The sequence below is a fragment of the Parasteatoda tepidariorum genome, chromosome 2 (genome assembly GCF_982258835.1).
Source record: "Parasteatoda tepidariorum strain Cologne lab strain chromosome 2, Ptep-v5.0, whole genome shotgun sequence".
NCBI classification, from domain to species: Eukaryota; Metazoa; Arthropoda; class Arachnida; order Araneae; family Theridiidae; genus Parasteatoda; species Parasteatoda tepidariorum.
Genome location: NC_141756.1, coordinates 10,739,215 through 10,752,932, shown reverse-complemented (window position 1 = coordinate 10,752,932; position 13,718 = coordinate 10,739,215). Strand labels below are relative to the sequence as shown.

Sequence of the window (13,718 nt, the reverse complement as noted above, 5' to 3'; positions counted from 1 at the left end):
GGCGAGCATTCTACCACTGAACCACCCATGCTTGCCGACATGTAATAAAATATTTTGCAGTTCATTGAGAGCGTTCAACTGAATCACGTTATTTCAAATTATTAGCTGCGATCACCTGGCTTTCACTTGCGATGTTATACCTACTCTGCTTATTCTTTACTCTATAGAGATTACTCCGGTTGCATATACTGTTTAAAAATACAAATTAAAACTTCTCTCGTAATTAATAAAGAAAATATTTTCATCAGTTAAAAAATAAGTGTGCATCGGCCGGGAATCGAACCCGGGCCGCCCGCGTGGCAGGCGAGCATTCTACCACTGAACCACCGATGCTTGCCGACATGTAATAAATTATTTTGCCGTTCATTGAGAGCGTTCAAGTGAATCACGTTATTTCAAATTATTAGCTGCGATCACCTGGCTTTCACTTGCGATGTTATACCTACTCTGCTTATTCTTTACTCTATAGAGATTACTCCGGTTGCATATACTGTTTAAAAATACAAATTAAAACTTCTCTCGTAATTAATAAAGAAAATATTTTCATCAGTTAAAAAATAAATGTGCATCGGCCGGGAATCGAACCCGGGCCGCCCGCGTGGCCGGCGAGCATTCTACCACTGAACCACCGATGCTTGCCGACATGTAATAAATTATTTTGCCGTTCATTGAGAGCGTTCAAGTGAATCACGTTATTTCAAATTATTAGCTGCGATCACCTGGCTTTCACTTGCGATGTTATACCTACTCTGCTTATTCTTTACTCTATAGAGATTACTCCGGTTGCATATACTGTTTAAAAAAACGAATTAAAACTTCTCTCGTAATTAATAAAGAAAATATTTTCATCAGTTAAAAAATAAATGTGCATCGGCCGGGAATCGAACCCGGGCCGCCCGCGTGGCAGGCGAGCATTCTACCACTGAACCACCGATGCTTGCCGACATGTAATAAATTATTTTGCCGTTCATTGAGAGCGTTCAAGTGAATCACGTTATTTCAAATTATTAGCTGCGATCACCTGGCTTTCACTTGCGATGCTATACCTACTCTTCTTATTCTTTACTCTATAGAGATTACTCCGGTTGCATATACTGTTTAAAAAAACGAATTAAAACTACTCTCGTAATTAATAAAGAAAATATTTTCATCAGTTAAAAAATAAATGTGCATCGGCCGGGAATCGAACCCGGGCCGCCCGCGTGGCAGGCGAGCATTCTACCACTGAACCACCGATGCTTGCCGACATGTAATAAATTATTTTGCCGTTCATTGAGAGCGTTCAACTGAATCACGTTATTTCAAATTATTAGCTGCGATCACCTGGCTTTCACTTGCGATGTTATACCTACTCTGCTTATTCTTTACTCTATAGAGATTACTCCGGTTGCATATACTGTTTAAAAAAACGAATTAAAACTTCTCTCGTAATTAATAAAGAAAATATTTTCATCAGTTAAAAAATAAATGTGCATCGGCCGGGAATCGAACCCGGGCCGCCCGCGTGGCAGGCGAGCATTCTACCACTGAACCACCGATGCTTGCCGACATGTAATAAATTATTTTGCCGTTCATTGAGAGCGTTCAAGTGAATCACGTTATTTCAAATTATTAGCTGCGATCACCTGGCTTTCACTTGCGATGCTATACCTACTCTTCTTATTCTTTACTCTATAGAGATTACTCCGGTTGCATATACTGTTTAAAAAAACGAATTAAAACTTCTCTCGTAATTAATAAAGAAAATATTTTCATCAGTTAAAAAATAAATGTGCATCGGCCGGGAATCGAACCCGGGCCGCCCGCGTGGCAGGCGAGCATTCTACCACTGAACCACCGATGCTTGCCGACATGTAATAAATTATTTTGCCGTTCATTGAGAGCGTTCAAGTGAATCACGTTATTTCAAATTATTAGCTGCGATCACCTGGCTTTCACTTGCGATGTTATACCTACTCTGCTTATTCTTTACTCTATAGAGATTACTCCGGTTGCATATACTGTTTAAAAAAACGAATTAAAACTTCTCTCGTAATTAATAAAGAAAATATTTTCATCAGTTAAAAAATAAATGTGCATCGGCCGGGAATCGAACCCGGGCCGCCCGCGTGGCAGGCGAGCATTCTACCACTGAACCACCGATGCTTGCCGACATGTAATAAATTATTTTGCCGTTCATTGAGAGCGTTCAAGTGAATCACGTTATTTCAAATTATTAGCTGCGATCACCTGGCTTTCACTTGCGATGCTATACCTACTCTTCTTATTCTTTACTCTATAGAGATTACTCCGGTTGCATATACTGTTTAAAAAAACGAATTAAAACTTCTCTCGTAATTAATAAAGAAAATATTTTCATCAGTTAAAAAATAAATGTGCATCGGCCGGGAATCGAACCCGGGCCGCCCGCGTGGCAGGCGAGCATTCTACCACTGAACCACCGATGCTTGCCGACATGTAATAAATTATTTTGCCGTTCATTGAGAGCGTTCAACTGAATCACGTTATTTCAAATTATTAGCTGCGATCACCTGGCTTTCACTTGCGATGTTATACCTACTCTGCTTATTCTTTACTCTATAGAGATTACTCCGGTTGCATATACTGTTTAAAAAAACGAATTAAAACTTCTCTCGTAATTAATAAAGAAAATATTTTCATCAGTTAAAAAATAAATGTGCATCGGCCGGGAATCGAACCCGGGCCGCCCGCGTGGCAGGCGAGCATTCTACCACTGAACCACCGATGCTTGCCGACATGTAATAAATTATTTTGCCGTTCATTGAGAGCTTTCAACTGAATCACGTTATTTCAAATTATTAGCTGCGATCACCTGGCTTTCACTTGCGATGCTATACCTACTCTTCTTATTCTTTACTCTATAGAGATTACTCCGGTTGCATATACTGTTTAAAAAAACGAATTAAAACTTCTCTCGTAATTAAAAAAGAAAATATTTTCATCAGTTAAAAAAGAAATATGCATCGGCCGGGAATCGAACCCGGGCCGCCCGCGTGGCAGGCGAGCATTCTACCACTGAACCACCGATGCTTACCGACATGTAATAAATTATTTTGCCGTTCATTTAGAGCGTTCAACTGAATCATGTTATTTCAAATTATTAGCTGCGATCACCTGGCTTTCACTTGCGATGTGATACCTACTCTTCTTATTCTTTACTCTATAGAGATTACTCCGGTTGCATATACTGTTTAAAAAAACGAATTAAAACTTCTCTCGTAATTAATAAAGAAAATATTTTCATCAGTTAAAAAATAAATGTGCATCGGCCGGGAATCGAACCTGGGCCGCCCGCGTGGCAGGCGAGCATTCTACCACTGAAACACCGATGCTTGCCGACATGTAATAAGTTATTTTGCCGTTCATTGAGAGCGTTCAACTGAATCATGTTATTTCAAATTATTAGCTGCGATCACCTGGCTTTCACTTGCGATGCTATACCTACTCTTCTTATTCTTTACTCTATAGAGATTACTCCGGTTGCATATACTGTTTATAAAAACGAATTAAAACTTCTCTCGTAATTAATAAAGAAAATATTTTCTTCAGTTAAAAAATAAATGTGCATCGGCCGGGAATCGAACCCGGGCCGCCCGCGTGGCAGGCGAGCATTCTACCACTGAACCACCGATGCTTGCCGACATGCAATAAATTATTTTGCCGTTCATTGAGAGCGTTCAACTGAATCATGTTATTTCAAATTATTAGCTGCGATCACCTGGCTTTCACTTGCGATGTTATACCTACTCTGCTTATTCTTTACTCTATAGAGATTACTCCGGTTGCATATACTGTTTATAAAAACGAATTAAAACTTCTCTCGTAATTAATAAAGAAAATATTTTCTTCAGTTCAAAAATAAATGTGCATCGGCCGGGAATCGAACCCGGGCCGCCCGCGTGGCAGGCGAGCATTCTACCACTGAACCACCGATGCTTGCCGACATGCAATAAATTATTTTGCCGTTCATTGAGAGCGTTCAACTGAATCATGTTATTTCAAATTATTAGCTGCGATCACCTGGCTTTCACTTGCGATGTTATACCTACTCTGCTTATTCTTTACTCTATAGAGATTACTCCGGTTGCATATACTGTTTATAAAAACGAATTAAAACTTCTCTCGTAATTAATAAAGAAAATATTTTCTTCAGTTCAAAAATAAATGTGCATCGGCCGGGAATCGAACCCGGGCCGCCCGCGTGGCAGGCGAGCATTCTACCACTGAACCACCGATGCTTGCCGACATGCAATAAATTATTTTGCCGTTCATTGAGAGCGTTCAACTGAATCATGTTATTTCAAATTATTAGCTGCGATCACCTGACTTTCACTTGCGATGTTATACCTACTCTGCTTATTCTTTACTCTATAGAGATTACTCCGGTTGCATATACTGTTTATAAAAACGAATTAAAACTTCTCTCGTAATTAATAAAGAAAATATTTTCTTCAGTTCAAAAATAAATGTGCATCGGCCGGGAATCGAACCCGGGCCGCCCGCGTGGCAGGCGAGCATTCTACCACTGAACCACCGATGCTTGCCGACATGCAATAAATTATTTTGCCGTTCATTGAGAGCGTTCAACTGAATCATGTTATTTCAAATTATTAGCTGCGATCACCTGGCTTTCACTTGCGATGTTATACCTACTCTGCTTATTCTTTACTCTATAGAGATTACTCCGGTTGCATATACTGTTTATAAAAACGAATTAAAACTTCTCTCGTAATTAATAAAGAAAATATTTTCTTCAGTTAAAAAATAAATGTGCATCGGCCGGGAATCGAACCCGGGCCGCCCGCGTGGCAGGCGAGCATTCTACCACTGAACCACCGATGCTTGCCGACATGCAATAAATTATTTTGCCGTTCATTGAGAGCGTTCAACTGAATCATGTTATTTCAAATTATTAGCTGCGATCACCTGACTTTCACTTGCGATGTTATACCTACTCTGCTTATTCTTTACTCTATAGAGATTACTCCGGTTGCATATACTGTTTAAAAAAACGAATTAAAACTTCTCTCGTAATTAATAAAGAAAATATTTTCTTCAGTTAAAAAATAAATGTGCATCGGCCGGGAATCGAACCCGGGCCGCCCGCGTGGCAGGCGAGCATTCTACCACTGAACCACCGATGCTTGCCGACATGCAATAAATTATTTTGCCGTTCATTGAGAGCGTTCAACTGAATCATGTTATTTCAAATTATTAGCTGCGATCACCTGGCTTTCACTTGCGATGTTATACCTACTCTGCTTATTCTTTACTCTATAGAGATTACTCCGGTTGCATATACTGTTTATAAAAACGAATTAAAACTTCTCTCGTAATTAATAAAGAAAATATTTTCGTCAGTTCAAAAATAAATGTGCATCGGCCGGGAATCGAACCCGGGCCGCCCGCGTGGCAGGCGAGCATTCTACCACTGAACCACCGATGCTTGCCGACATGCAATAAATTATTTTGCCGTTCATTGAGAGCGTTCAACTGAATCATGTTATTTCAAATTATTAGCTGCGATCACCTGGCTTTCACTTGCGATGTTATACCTACTCTGCTTATTCTTTACTCTATAGAGATTACTCCGGTTGCATATACTGTTTATAAAAACGAATTAAAACTTCTCTCGTAATTAATAAAGAAAATATTTTCTTCAGTTCAAAAATAAATGTGCATCGGCCGGGAATCGAACCCGGGCCGCCCGCGTGGCAGGCGAGCATTCTACCACTGAACCACCGATGCTTGCCGACATGCAATAAATTATTTTGCCGTTCATTGAGAGCGTTCAACTGAATCATGTTATTTCAAATTATTAGCTGCGATCACCTGGCTTTCACTTGCGATGTTATACCTACTCTGCTTATTCTTTACTCTATAGAGATTACTCCGGTTGCATATACTGTTTATAAAAACGAATTAAAACTTCTCTCGTAATTAATAAAGAAAATATTTTCTTCAGTTCAAAAATAAATGTGCATCGGCCGGGAATCGAACCCGGGCCGCCCGCGTGGCAGGCGAGCATTCTACCACTGAACCACCGATGCTTGCCGACATGCAATAAATTATTTTGCCGTTCATTGAGAGCGTTCAACTGAATCATGTTATTTCAAATTATTAGCTGCGATCACCTGACTTTCACTTGCGATGTTATACCTACTCTGCTTATTCTTTACTCTATAGAGATTACTCCGGTTGCATATACTGTTTATAAAAACGAATTAAAACTTCTCTCGTAATTAATAAAGAAAATATTTTCTTCAGTTAAAAAATAAATGTGCATCGGCCGGGAATCGAACCCGGGCCGCCCGCGTGGCAGGCGAGCATTCTACCACTGAACCACCGATGCTTGCCGACATGCAATAAATTATTTTGCCGTTCATTGAGAGCGTTCAACTGAATCATGTTATTTCAAATTATTAGCTGCGATCACCTGGCTTTCACTTGCGATGTTATACCTACTCTGCTTATTCTTTACTCTATAGAGATTACTCCGGTTGCATATACTGTTTATAAAAACGAATTAAAACTTCTCTCGTAATTAATAAAGAAAATATTTTCTTCAGTTAAAAAATAAATGTGCATCGGCCGGGAATCGAACCCGGGCCGCCCGCGTGGCAGGCGAGCATTCTACCACTGAACCACCGATGCTTGCCGACATGCAATAAATTATTTTGCCGTTCATTGAGAGCGTTCAACTGAATCATGTTATTTCAAATTATTAGCTGCGATCACCTGGCTTTCACTTGCGATGTTATACCTACTCTGCTTATTCTTGACTCTATAGAGATTACTCCGGTTGCATATACTGTTTATAAAAACGAATTAAAACTTCTCTCGTAATTAATAAAGAAAATATTTTCTTCAGTTCAAAAATAAATGTGCATCGGCCGGGAATCGAACCCGGGCCGCCCGCGTGGCAGGCGAGCATTCTACCACTGAACCACCGATGCTTGCCGACATGCAATAAATTATTTTGCCGTTCATTGAGAGCGTTCAACTGAATCATGTTATTTCAAATTATTAGCTGCGATCACCTGACTTTCACTTGCGATGTTATACCTACTCTGCTTATTCTTTACTCTATAGAGATTACTCCGGTTGCATATACTGTTTATAAAAACGAATTAAAACTTCTCTCGTAATTAATAAAGAAAATATTTTCTTCAGTTAAAAAATAAATGTGCATCGGCCGGGAATCGAACCCGGGCCGCCCGCGTGGCAGGCGAGCATTCTACCACTGAACCACCGATGCTTGCCGACATGCAATAAATTATTTTGCCGTTCATTGAGAGCGTTCAACTGAATCATGTTATTTCAAATTATTAGCTGCGATCACCTGGCTTTCACTTGCGATGTTATACCTACTCTGCTTATTCTTTACTCTATAGAGATTACTCCGGTTGCATATACTGTTTATAAAAACGAATTAAAACTTCTCTCGTAATTAATAAAGAAAATATTTTCTTCAGTTAAAAAATAAATGTGCATCGGCCGGGAATCGAACCCGGGCCGCCCGCGTGGCAGGCGAGCATTCTACCACTGAACCACCGATGCTTGCCGACATGCAATAAATTATTTTGCCGTTCATTGAGAGCGTTCAACTGAATCATGTTATTTCAAATTATTAGCTGCGATCACCTGGCTTTCACTTGCGATGTTATACCTACTCTGCTTATTCTTTACTCTATAGAGATTACTCCGGTTGCATATACTGTTTATAAAAACGAATTAAAACTTCTCTCGTAATTAATAAAGAAAATATTTTCTTCAGTTAAAAAATAAATGTGCATCGGCCGGGAATCGAACCCGGGCCGCCCGCGTGGCAGGCGAGCATTCTACCACTGAACCACCGATGCTTGCCGACATGCAATAAATTATTTTGCCGTTCATTGAGAGCGTTCAACTGAATCATGTTATTTCAAATTATTAGCTGCGATCACCTGGCTTTCACTTGCGATGTTATACCTACTCTGCTTATTCTTTACTCTATAGAGATTACTCCGGTTGCATATACTGTTTATAAAAACGAATTAAAACTTCTCTCGTAATTAATAAAGAAAATATTTTCTTCAGTTCAAAAATAAATGTGCATCGGCCGGGAATCGAACCCGGGCCGCCCGCGTGGCAGGCGAGCATTCTACCACTGAACCACCGATGCTTGCCGACATGCAATAAATTATTTTGCCGTTCATTGAGAGCGTTCAACTGAATCATGTTATTTCAAATTATTAGCTGCGATCACCTGGCTTTCACTTGCGATGTTATACCTACTCTGCTTATTCTTTACTCTATAGAGATTACTCCGGTTGCATATACTGTTTATAAAAACGAATTAAAACTTCTCTCGTAATTAATAAAGAAAATATTTTCTTCAGTTCAAAAATAAATGTGCATCGGCCGGGAATCGAACCCGGGCCGCCCGCGTGGCAGGCGAGCATTCTACCACTGAACCACCGATGCTTGCCGACATGCAATAAATTATTTTGCCGTTCATTGAGAGCGTTCAACTGAATCATGTTATTTCAAATTATTAGCTGCCATCACCTGGCTTTCACTCGCGATGTTATACCTACTCTGCTTATTCTTTACTCTATAGAGATTACTCCGGTTGCATATACTGTTTAAAAAAACGAATTAAAACTTCTCTCGTAATTAATAAAGAAAATATTTTCTTCAGTTAAAAAATAAAGTGCATCGGCCGGGAATCGAACCCGGGCCGCCCGCGTGGCAGGCGAGCATTCTACCACTGAACCACCGATGCTTGCCGACATGCAATAAATTATTTTGCCGTTCATTGAGAGCGTTCAAGTGAATCACGTTATTTCAAATTATTAGCTGCGATCACCTGGCTTTCACTTGCGATGTTATACCTACTCTGCTTATTCTTTACTCTATAGAGATTACTCCGGTTGCATATACTGTTTAAAAAAACGAATTAAAACTTCTCTCGTAATTAATAAAGAAAATATTTTCATCAGTTAAAAAATAAATGTGCATCGGCCGGGAATCGAACCCGGGCCGCCCGCGTGGCAGGCGAGCATTCTACCACTGAACCACCGATGCTTGCCGACATGTAATAAATTATTTTGCCGTTCATTGAGAGCATTCAACTGAATCACGTTATTTCAAATTATTAGCTGCGATCACCTGGCTTTCACTTGCGATGTTATACCTACTCTGCTTATTCTTTACTCTATAGAGATTACTCCGGTTGCATATACTGTTTAAAAAAACGAATTAAAACTTCTCTCGTAATTAATAAAGAAAATATTTTCATCAGTTAAAAAATAAATGTGCATCGGCCGGGAATCGAACCCGGGCCGCCCGCGTGGCAGGCGAGCATTCTACCACTGAACCAGAAATGCTTGCCGACATGTAATAAATTATTTTGCCGTTCATTGAGAGCATTCAACTGAATCACGTTATTTCAAATTATTAGCTGCGATCACCTGGCTTTCACTTGCGATGTTATACCTACTCTGCTTATTCTTTACTCTATAGAGATTACTCCGGTTGCATATACTGTTTAAAAAAACGAATTAAAACTTCTCTCGTAATTAATAAAGAAAATATTTTCATCAGTTAAAAAATAAATGTGCATCGGCCGGGAATCGAACCCGGGCCGCCCGCGTGGCAGGCGAGCATTCTACCACTGAACCACCGATGCTTGCCGACATGTAATAAATTATTTTGCCGTTCATTGAGAGCGTTCAAGTGAATCACGTTATTTCAAATTATTAGCTGCGATCACCTGGCTTTCACTTGCGATGTTATACCTACTCTGCTTATTCTTTACTCTATAGAGATTACTCCGGTTGCATATACTGTTTAAAAAAACGAATTAAAACTTCTCTCGTAATTAATAAAGAAAATATTTTCATCAGTTAAAAAATAAATGTGCATCGGCCGGGAATCGAACCCGGGCCGCCCGCGTGGCAGGCGAGCATTCTACCACTGAACCACCGATGCTTGCCGACATGTAATAAATTATTTTGCCGTTCATTGAGAGCGTTCAAGTGAATCACGTTATTTCAAATTATTAGCTGCGATCACCTGGCTTTCACTTGCGATGTTATACCTACTCTGCTTATTCTTTACTCTATAGAGATTACTCCGGTTGCATATACTGTTTAAAAAAACGAATTAAAACTTCTCTCGTAATTAATAAAGAAAATATTTTCATCAGTTAAAAAATAAATGTGCATCGGCCGGGAATGGAACCCGGGCCGCCCGCGTGGCCGGCGAGCATTCTACCACTGAACCACCCATGCTTGCCGACATGTAATAAAATATTTTGCAGTTCATTGAGAGCGTTCAACTGAATCACGTTATTTCAAATTATTAGCTGCGATCACCTGGCTTTCACTTGCGATGTTATACCTACTCTGCTTATTCTTTACTCTATAGAGATTACTCCGGTTGCATATACTGTTTAAAAATACAAATTAAAACTTCTCTCGTAATTAATAATGAAAATATTTTCATCAGTTAAAAAATAAGTGTGCATCGGCCGGGAATCGAACCCGGGCCGCCCGCGTGGCAGGCGAGCATTCTACCACTGAACCACCGATGCTTGCCGACATGTAATAAATTATTTTGCCGTTCATTGAGAGCGTTCAAGTGAATCACGTTATTTCAAAATATTAGCTGCGATCACCTGGCTTTCACTTGCGATGTTATACCTACTCTGCTTATTCTTTACTCTATAGAGATTACTCCGGTTGCATATACTGTTTAAAAATACAAATTAAAACTTCTCTCGTAATTAATAAAGAAAATATTTTCATCAGTTAAAAAATAAATGTGCATCGGCCGGGAATCGAACCCGGGCCGCCCGCGTGGCCGGCGAGCATTCTACCACTGAACCACCCATGCTTGCCGACATGTAATAAAATATTTTGCAGTTCATTGAGAGCGTTCAACTGAATCACGTTATTTCAAATTATTAGCTGCGATCACCTGGCTTTCACTTGCGATGTTATACCTACTCTGCTTATTCTTTACTCTATAGAGATTACTCCGGTTGCATATACTGTTTAAAAATACAAATTAAAACTTCTCTCGTAATTAATAAAGAAAATATTTTCATCAGTTAAAAAATAAATGTGCATCGGCCGGGAATCGAACCCGGGCCGCCCGCGTGGCCGGCGAGCTTTCTACCACTGAACCACCCATGCTTGCCGACATGTAATAAAATATTTTGCAGTTCATTGAGAGCGTTCAACTGAATCACGTTATTTCAAATTATTAGCTGCGATCACCTGGCTTTCACTTGCGATGTTATACCTACTCTGCTTATTCTTTACTCTATAGAGATTACTCCGGTTGCATATACTGTTTAAAAATACAAATTAAAACTTCTCTCGTAATTAATAAAGAAAATATTTTCATCACTTAAAAAATAAATGTGCATCGGCCGGGAATCGAACCCGGGCCGCCCGCGTGGCCGGCGAGCATTCTACCACTGAACCACCGATGCTTGCCGACATGTAATAAATTATTTTGCCGTTCATTGAGAGCGTTCAAGTGAATCACGTTATTTCAAATTATTAGCTGCGATCACCTGGCTTTCACTTGCGATGTTATACCTACTCTGCTTATTCTTTACTCTATAGAGATTACTCCGGTTGCATATACTGTTTAAAAATACAAATTAAAACTTCTCTCGTAATTAATAAAGAAAATATTTTCATCAGTTAAAAAATAAATGTGCATCGGCCGGGAATCGAACCCGGGCAGCCCGCGTGGCCGGCGAGCATTCTACCACTGAACCACCCATGCTTGCCGACATGTAATAAAATATTTTGCAGTTCATTGAGAGCGTTCAACTGAATCACGTTATTTCAAATTATTAGCTGCGATCACCTGGCTTTCACTTGCGATGTTATACCTACTCTGCTTATTCTTTACTCTATAGAGATTACTCCGGTTGCATATACTGTTTAAAAATACAAATTAAAACTTCTCTCGTAATTAATAAAGAAAATATTTTCATCACTTAAAAAATAAATGTGCATCGGCCGGGAATCGAACCCGGGCCGCCCGCGTGGCCGGCGAGCATTCTACCACTGAACCACCGATGCTTGCCGACATGTAATAAATTATTTTGCCGTTCATTGAGAGCGTTCAAGTGAATCACGTTATTTCAAATTATTAGCTGCGATCACCTGGCTTTCACTTGCGATGTTATACCTACTCTGCTTATTCTTTACTCTATAGAGATTACTCCGGTTGCATATACTGTTTAAAAATACAAATTAAAACTTCTCTCGTAATTAATAAAGAAAATATTTTCATCAGTTAAAAAATAAATGTGCATCGGCCGGGAATCGAACCCGGGCCGCCCGCGTGGCCGGCGAGCATTCTACCACTGAACCACCCATGCTTGCCGACATGTAATAAAATATTTTGCAGTTCATTGAGAGCGTTCAACTGAATCACGTTATTTCAAATTATTAGCTGCGATCACCTGGCTTTCACTTGCGATGTTATACCTACTCTGCTTATTCTTTACTCTATAGAGATTACTCCGGTTGCATATACTGTTTAAAAATACAAATTAAAACTTCTCTCGTAATTAATAAAGAAAATATTTTCATCACTTAAAAAATAAATGTGCATCGGCCGGGAATCGAACCCGGGCCGCCCGCGTGGCCGGCGAGCATTCTACCACTGAACCACCGATGCTTGCCGACATGTAATAAATTATTTTGCCGTTCATTGAGAGCGTTCAAGTGAATCACGTTATTTCAAATTATTAGCTGCGATCACCTGGCTTTCACTTGCGATGTTATACCTACTCTGCTTATTCTTTACTCTATAGAGATTACTCCGGTTGCATATACTGTTTAAAAATACAAATTAAAACTTCTCTCGTAATTAATAAAGAAAATATTTTCATCAGTTAAAAAATAAATGTGCATCGGCCGGGAATCGAACCCGGGCCGCCCGCGTGGCCGGCGAGCATTCTACCACTGAACCACCCATGCTTGCCGACATGTAATAAAATATTTTGCAGTTCATTGAGAGCGTTCAACTGAATCACGTTATTTCAAATTATTAGCTGCGATCACCTGGCTTTCACTTGCGATGTTATACCTACTCTGCTTATTCTTTACTCTATAGAGATTACTCCGGTTGCATATACTGTTTAAAAATACAAATTAAAACTTCTCTCGTAATTAATAAAGAAAATATTTTCATCAGTTAAAAAATAAGTGTGCATCGGCCGGGAATCGAACCCGAGCCGCCCGCGTGGCAGGCGAGCATTCTACCACTGAACCACCGATGCTTGCCGACATGTAATAAATTATTTTGCCGTTCATTGAGAGCGTTCAAGTGAATCACGTTATTTCAAATTATTAGCTGCGATCACCTGGCTTTCACTTGCGATGTTATACCTACTCTGCTTATTCTTTACTCTATAGAGATTACTCCGGTTGCATATACTGTTTAAAAAAACGAATTAAAACTTCTCTCGTAATTAATAAAGAAAATATTTTCATCAGTTAAAAAATAAATGTGCATCGGCCGGGAATCGAACCCGGGCCGCCCGCGTGGCAGGCGAGCATTCTACCACTGAACCACCGATGCTTGCCGACATGTAATAAATTATTTTGCCGTTCATTGAGAGCTTTCAACTGAATCACGTTATTTCAAATTATTAGCTGCGATCACCTGGCTTTCACTTG

General features: G+C 39.7%; 1 protein-coding gene and 32 non-coding genes across 33 annotated transcripts in view; 1 reads left to right on the top strand and 32 right to left on the bottom strand.

The window, feature by feature from the left end:
- LOC107446634 (L-xylulose reductase) overlaps window positions 1–13,718 on the top strand; it is a 52,884-nt gene that overhangs the window by 13,687 nt on the left and 25,479 nt on the right. The window lies entirely within an intron of this gene.
- TRNAG-GCC (transfer RNA glycine (anticodon GCC)) lies at window positions 263–333 on the bottom strand. Its single transcript has one exon. It is a non-coding gene; the product is annotated as a tRNA-Gly (tRNA).
- On the bottom strand, window positions 867–937 carry TRNAG-GCC (transfer RNA glycine (anticodon GCC)). Its single transcript has one exon. It is a non-coding gene; the product is annotated as a tRNA-Gly (tRNA).
- Window positions 1,169–1,239, bottom strand: TRNAG-GCC (transfer RNA glycine (anticodon GCC)). The gene has a single exon. It is a non-coding gene; the product is annotated as a tRNA-Gly (tRNA).
- Window positions 1,471–1,541, bottom strand: TRNAG-GCC (transfer RNA glycine (anticodon GCC)). Its single transcript has one exon. It is a non-coding gene; the product is annotated as a tRNA-Gly (tRNA).
- Window positions 1,773–1,843, bottom strand: TRNAG-GCC (transfer RNA glycine (anticodon GCC)). The gene has a single exon. It is a non-coding gene; the product is annotated as a tRNA-Gly (tRNA).
- On the bottom strand, window positions 2,075–2,145 carry TRNAG-GCC (transfer RNA glycine (anticodon GCC)). Its single transcript has one exon. It is a non-coding gene; the product is annotated as a tRNA-Gly (tRNA).
- Window positions 2,377–2,447, bottom strand: TRNAG-GCC (transfer RNA glycine (anticodon GCC)). Its single transcript has one exon. It is a non-coding gene; the product is annotated as a tRNA-Gly (tRNA).
- Window positions 2,679–2,749, bottom strand: TRNAG-GCC (transfer RNA glycine (anticodon GCC)). Its single transcript has one exon. It is a non-coding gene; the product is annotated as a tRNA-Gly (tRNA).
- Window positions 2,981–3,051, bottom strand: TRNAG-GCC (transfer RNA glycine (anticodon GCC)). The gene has a single exon. It is a non-coding gene; the product is annotated as a tRNA-Gly (tRNA).
- Window positions 3,585–3,655, bottom strand: TRNAG-GCC (transfer RNA glycine (anticodon GCC)). Its single transcript has one exon. It is a non-coding gene; the product is annotated as a tRNA-Gly (tRNA).
- TRNAG-GCC (transfer RNA glycine (anticodon GCC)) lies at window positions 3,887–3,957 on the bottom strand. The gene has a single exon. It is a non-coding gene; the product is annotated as a tRNA-Gly (tRNA).
- On the bottom strand, window positions 4,189–4,259 carry TRNAG-GCC (transfer RNA glycine (anticodon GCC)). Its single transcript has one exon. It is a non-coding gene; the product is annotated as a tRNA-Gly (tRNA).
- On the bottom strand, window positions 4,491–4,561 carry TRNAG-GCC (transfer RNA glycine (anticodon GCC)). The gene has a single exon. It is a non-coding gene; the product is annotated as a tRNA-Gly (tRNA).
- Window positions 4,793–4,863, bottom strand: TRNAG-GCC (transfer RNA glycine (anticodon GCC)). The gene has a single exon. It is a non-coding gene; the product is annotated as a tRNA-Gly (tRNA).
- TRNAG-GCC (transfer RNA glycine (anticodon GCC)) lies at window positions 5,095–5,165 on the bottom strand. Its single transcript has one exon. It is a non-coding gene; the product is annotated as a tRNA-Gly (tRNA).
- On the bottom strand, window positions 5,397–5,467 carry TRNAG-GCC (transfer RNA glycine (anticodon GCC)). Its single transcript has one exon. It is a non-coding gene; the product is annotated as a tRNA-Gly (tRNA).
- Window positions 5,699–5,769, bottom strand: TRNAG-GCC (transfer RNA glycine (anticodon GCC)). The gene has a single exon. It is a non-coding gene; the product is annotated as a tRNA-Gly (tRNA).
- Window positions 6,001–6,071, bottom strand: TRNAG-GCC (transfer RNA glycine (anticodon GCC)). Its single transcript has one exon. It is a non-coding gene; the product is annotated as a tRNA-Gly (tRNA).
- TRNAG-GCC (transfer RNA glycine (anticodon GCC)) lies at window positions 6,303–6,373 on the bottom strand. Its single transcript has one exon. It is a non-coding gene; the product is annotated as a tRNA-Gly (tRNA).
- Window positions 6,605–6,675, bottom strand: TRNAG-GCC (transfer RNA glycine (anticodon GCC)). Its single transcript has one exon. It is a non-coding gene; the product is annotated as a tRNA-Gly (tRNA).
- TRNAG-GCC (transfer RNA glycine (anticodon GCC)) lies at window positions 6,907–6,977 on the bottom strand. The gene has a single exon. It is a non-coding gene; the product is annotated as a tRNA-Gly (tRNA).
- TRNAG-GCC (transfer RNA glycine (anticodon GCC)) lies at window positions 7,209–7,279 on the bottom strand. The gene has a single exon. It is a non-coding gene; the product is annotated as a tRNA-Gly (tRNA).
- Window positions 7,511–7,581, bottom strand: TRNAG-GCC (transfer RNA glycine (anticodon GCC)). Its single transcript has one exon. It is a non-coding gene; the product is annotated as a tRNA-Gly (tRNA).
- On the bottom strand, window positions 7,813–7,883 carry TRNAG-GCC (transfer RNA glycine (anticodon GCC)). The gene has a single exon. It is a non-coding gene; the product is annotated as a tRNA-Gly (tRNA).
- On the bottom strand, window positions 8,115–8,185 carry TRNAG-GCC (transfer RNA glycine (anticodon GCC)). The gene has a single exon. It is a non-coding gene; the product is annotated as a tRNA-Gly (tRNA).
- On the bottom strand, window positions 8,417–8,487 carry TRNAG-GCC (transfer RNA glycine (anticodon GCC)). The gene has a single exon. It is a non-coding gene; the product is annotated as a tRNA-Gly (tRNA).
- On the bottom strand, window positions 8,718–8,788 carry TRNAG-GCC (transfer RNA glycine (anticodon GCC)). Its single transcript has one exon. It is a non-coding gene; the product is annotated as a tRNA-Gly (tRNA).
- Window positions 9,020–9,090, bottom strand: TRNAG-GCC (transfer RNA glycine (anticodon GCC)). The gene has a single exon. It is a non-coding gene; the product is annotated as a tRNA-Gly (tRNA).
- TRNAG-GCC (transfer RNA glycine (anticodon GCC)) lies at window positions 9,624–9,694 on the bottom strand. Its single transcript has one exon. It is a non-coding gene; the product is annotated as a tRNA-Gly (tRNA).
- On the bottom strand, window positions 9,926–9,996 carry TRNAG-GCC (transfer RNA glycine (anticodon GCC)). Its single transcript has one exon. It is a non-coding gene; the product is annotated as a tRNA-Gly (tRNA).
- Window positions 10,530–10,600, bottom strand: TRNAG-GCC (transfer RNA glycine (anticodon GCC)). Its single transcript has one exon. It is a non-coding gene; the product is annotated as a tRNA-Gly (tRNA).
- TRNAG-GCC (transfer RNA glycine (anticodon GCC)) lies at window positions 13,550–13,620 on the bottom strand. Its single transcript has one exon. It is a non-coding gene; the product is annotated as a tRNA-Gly (tRNA).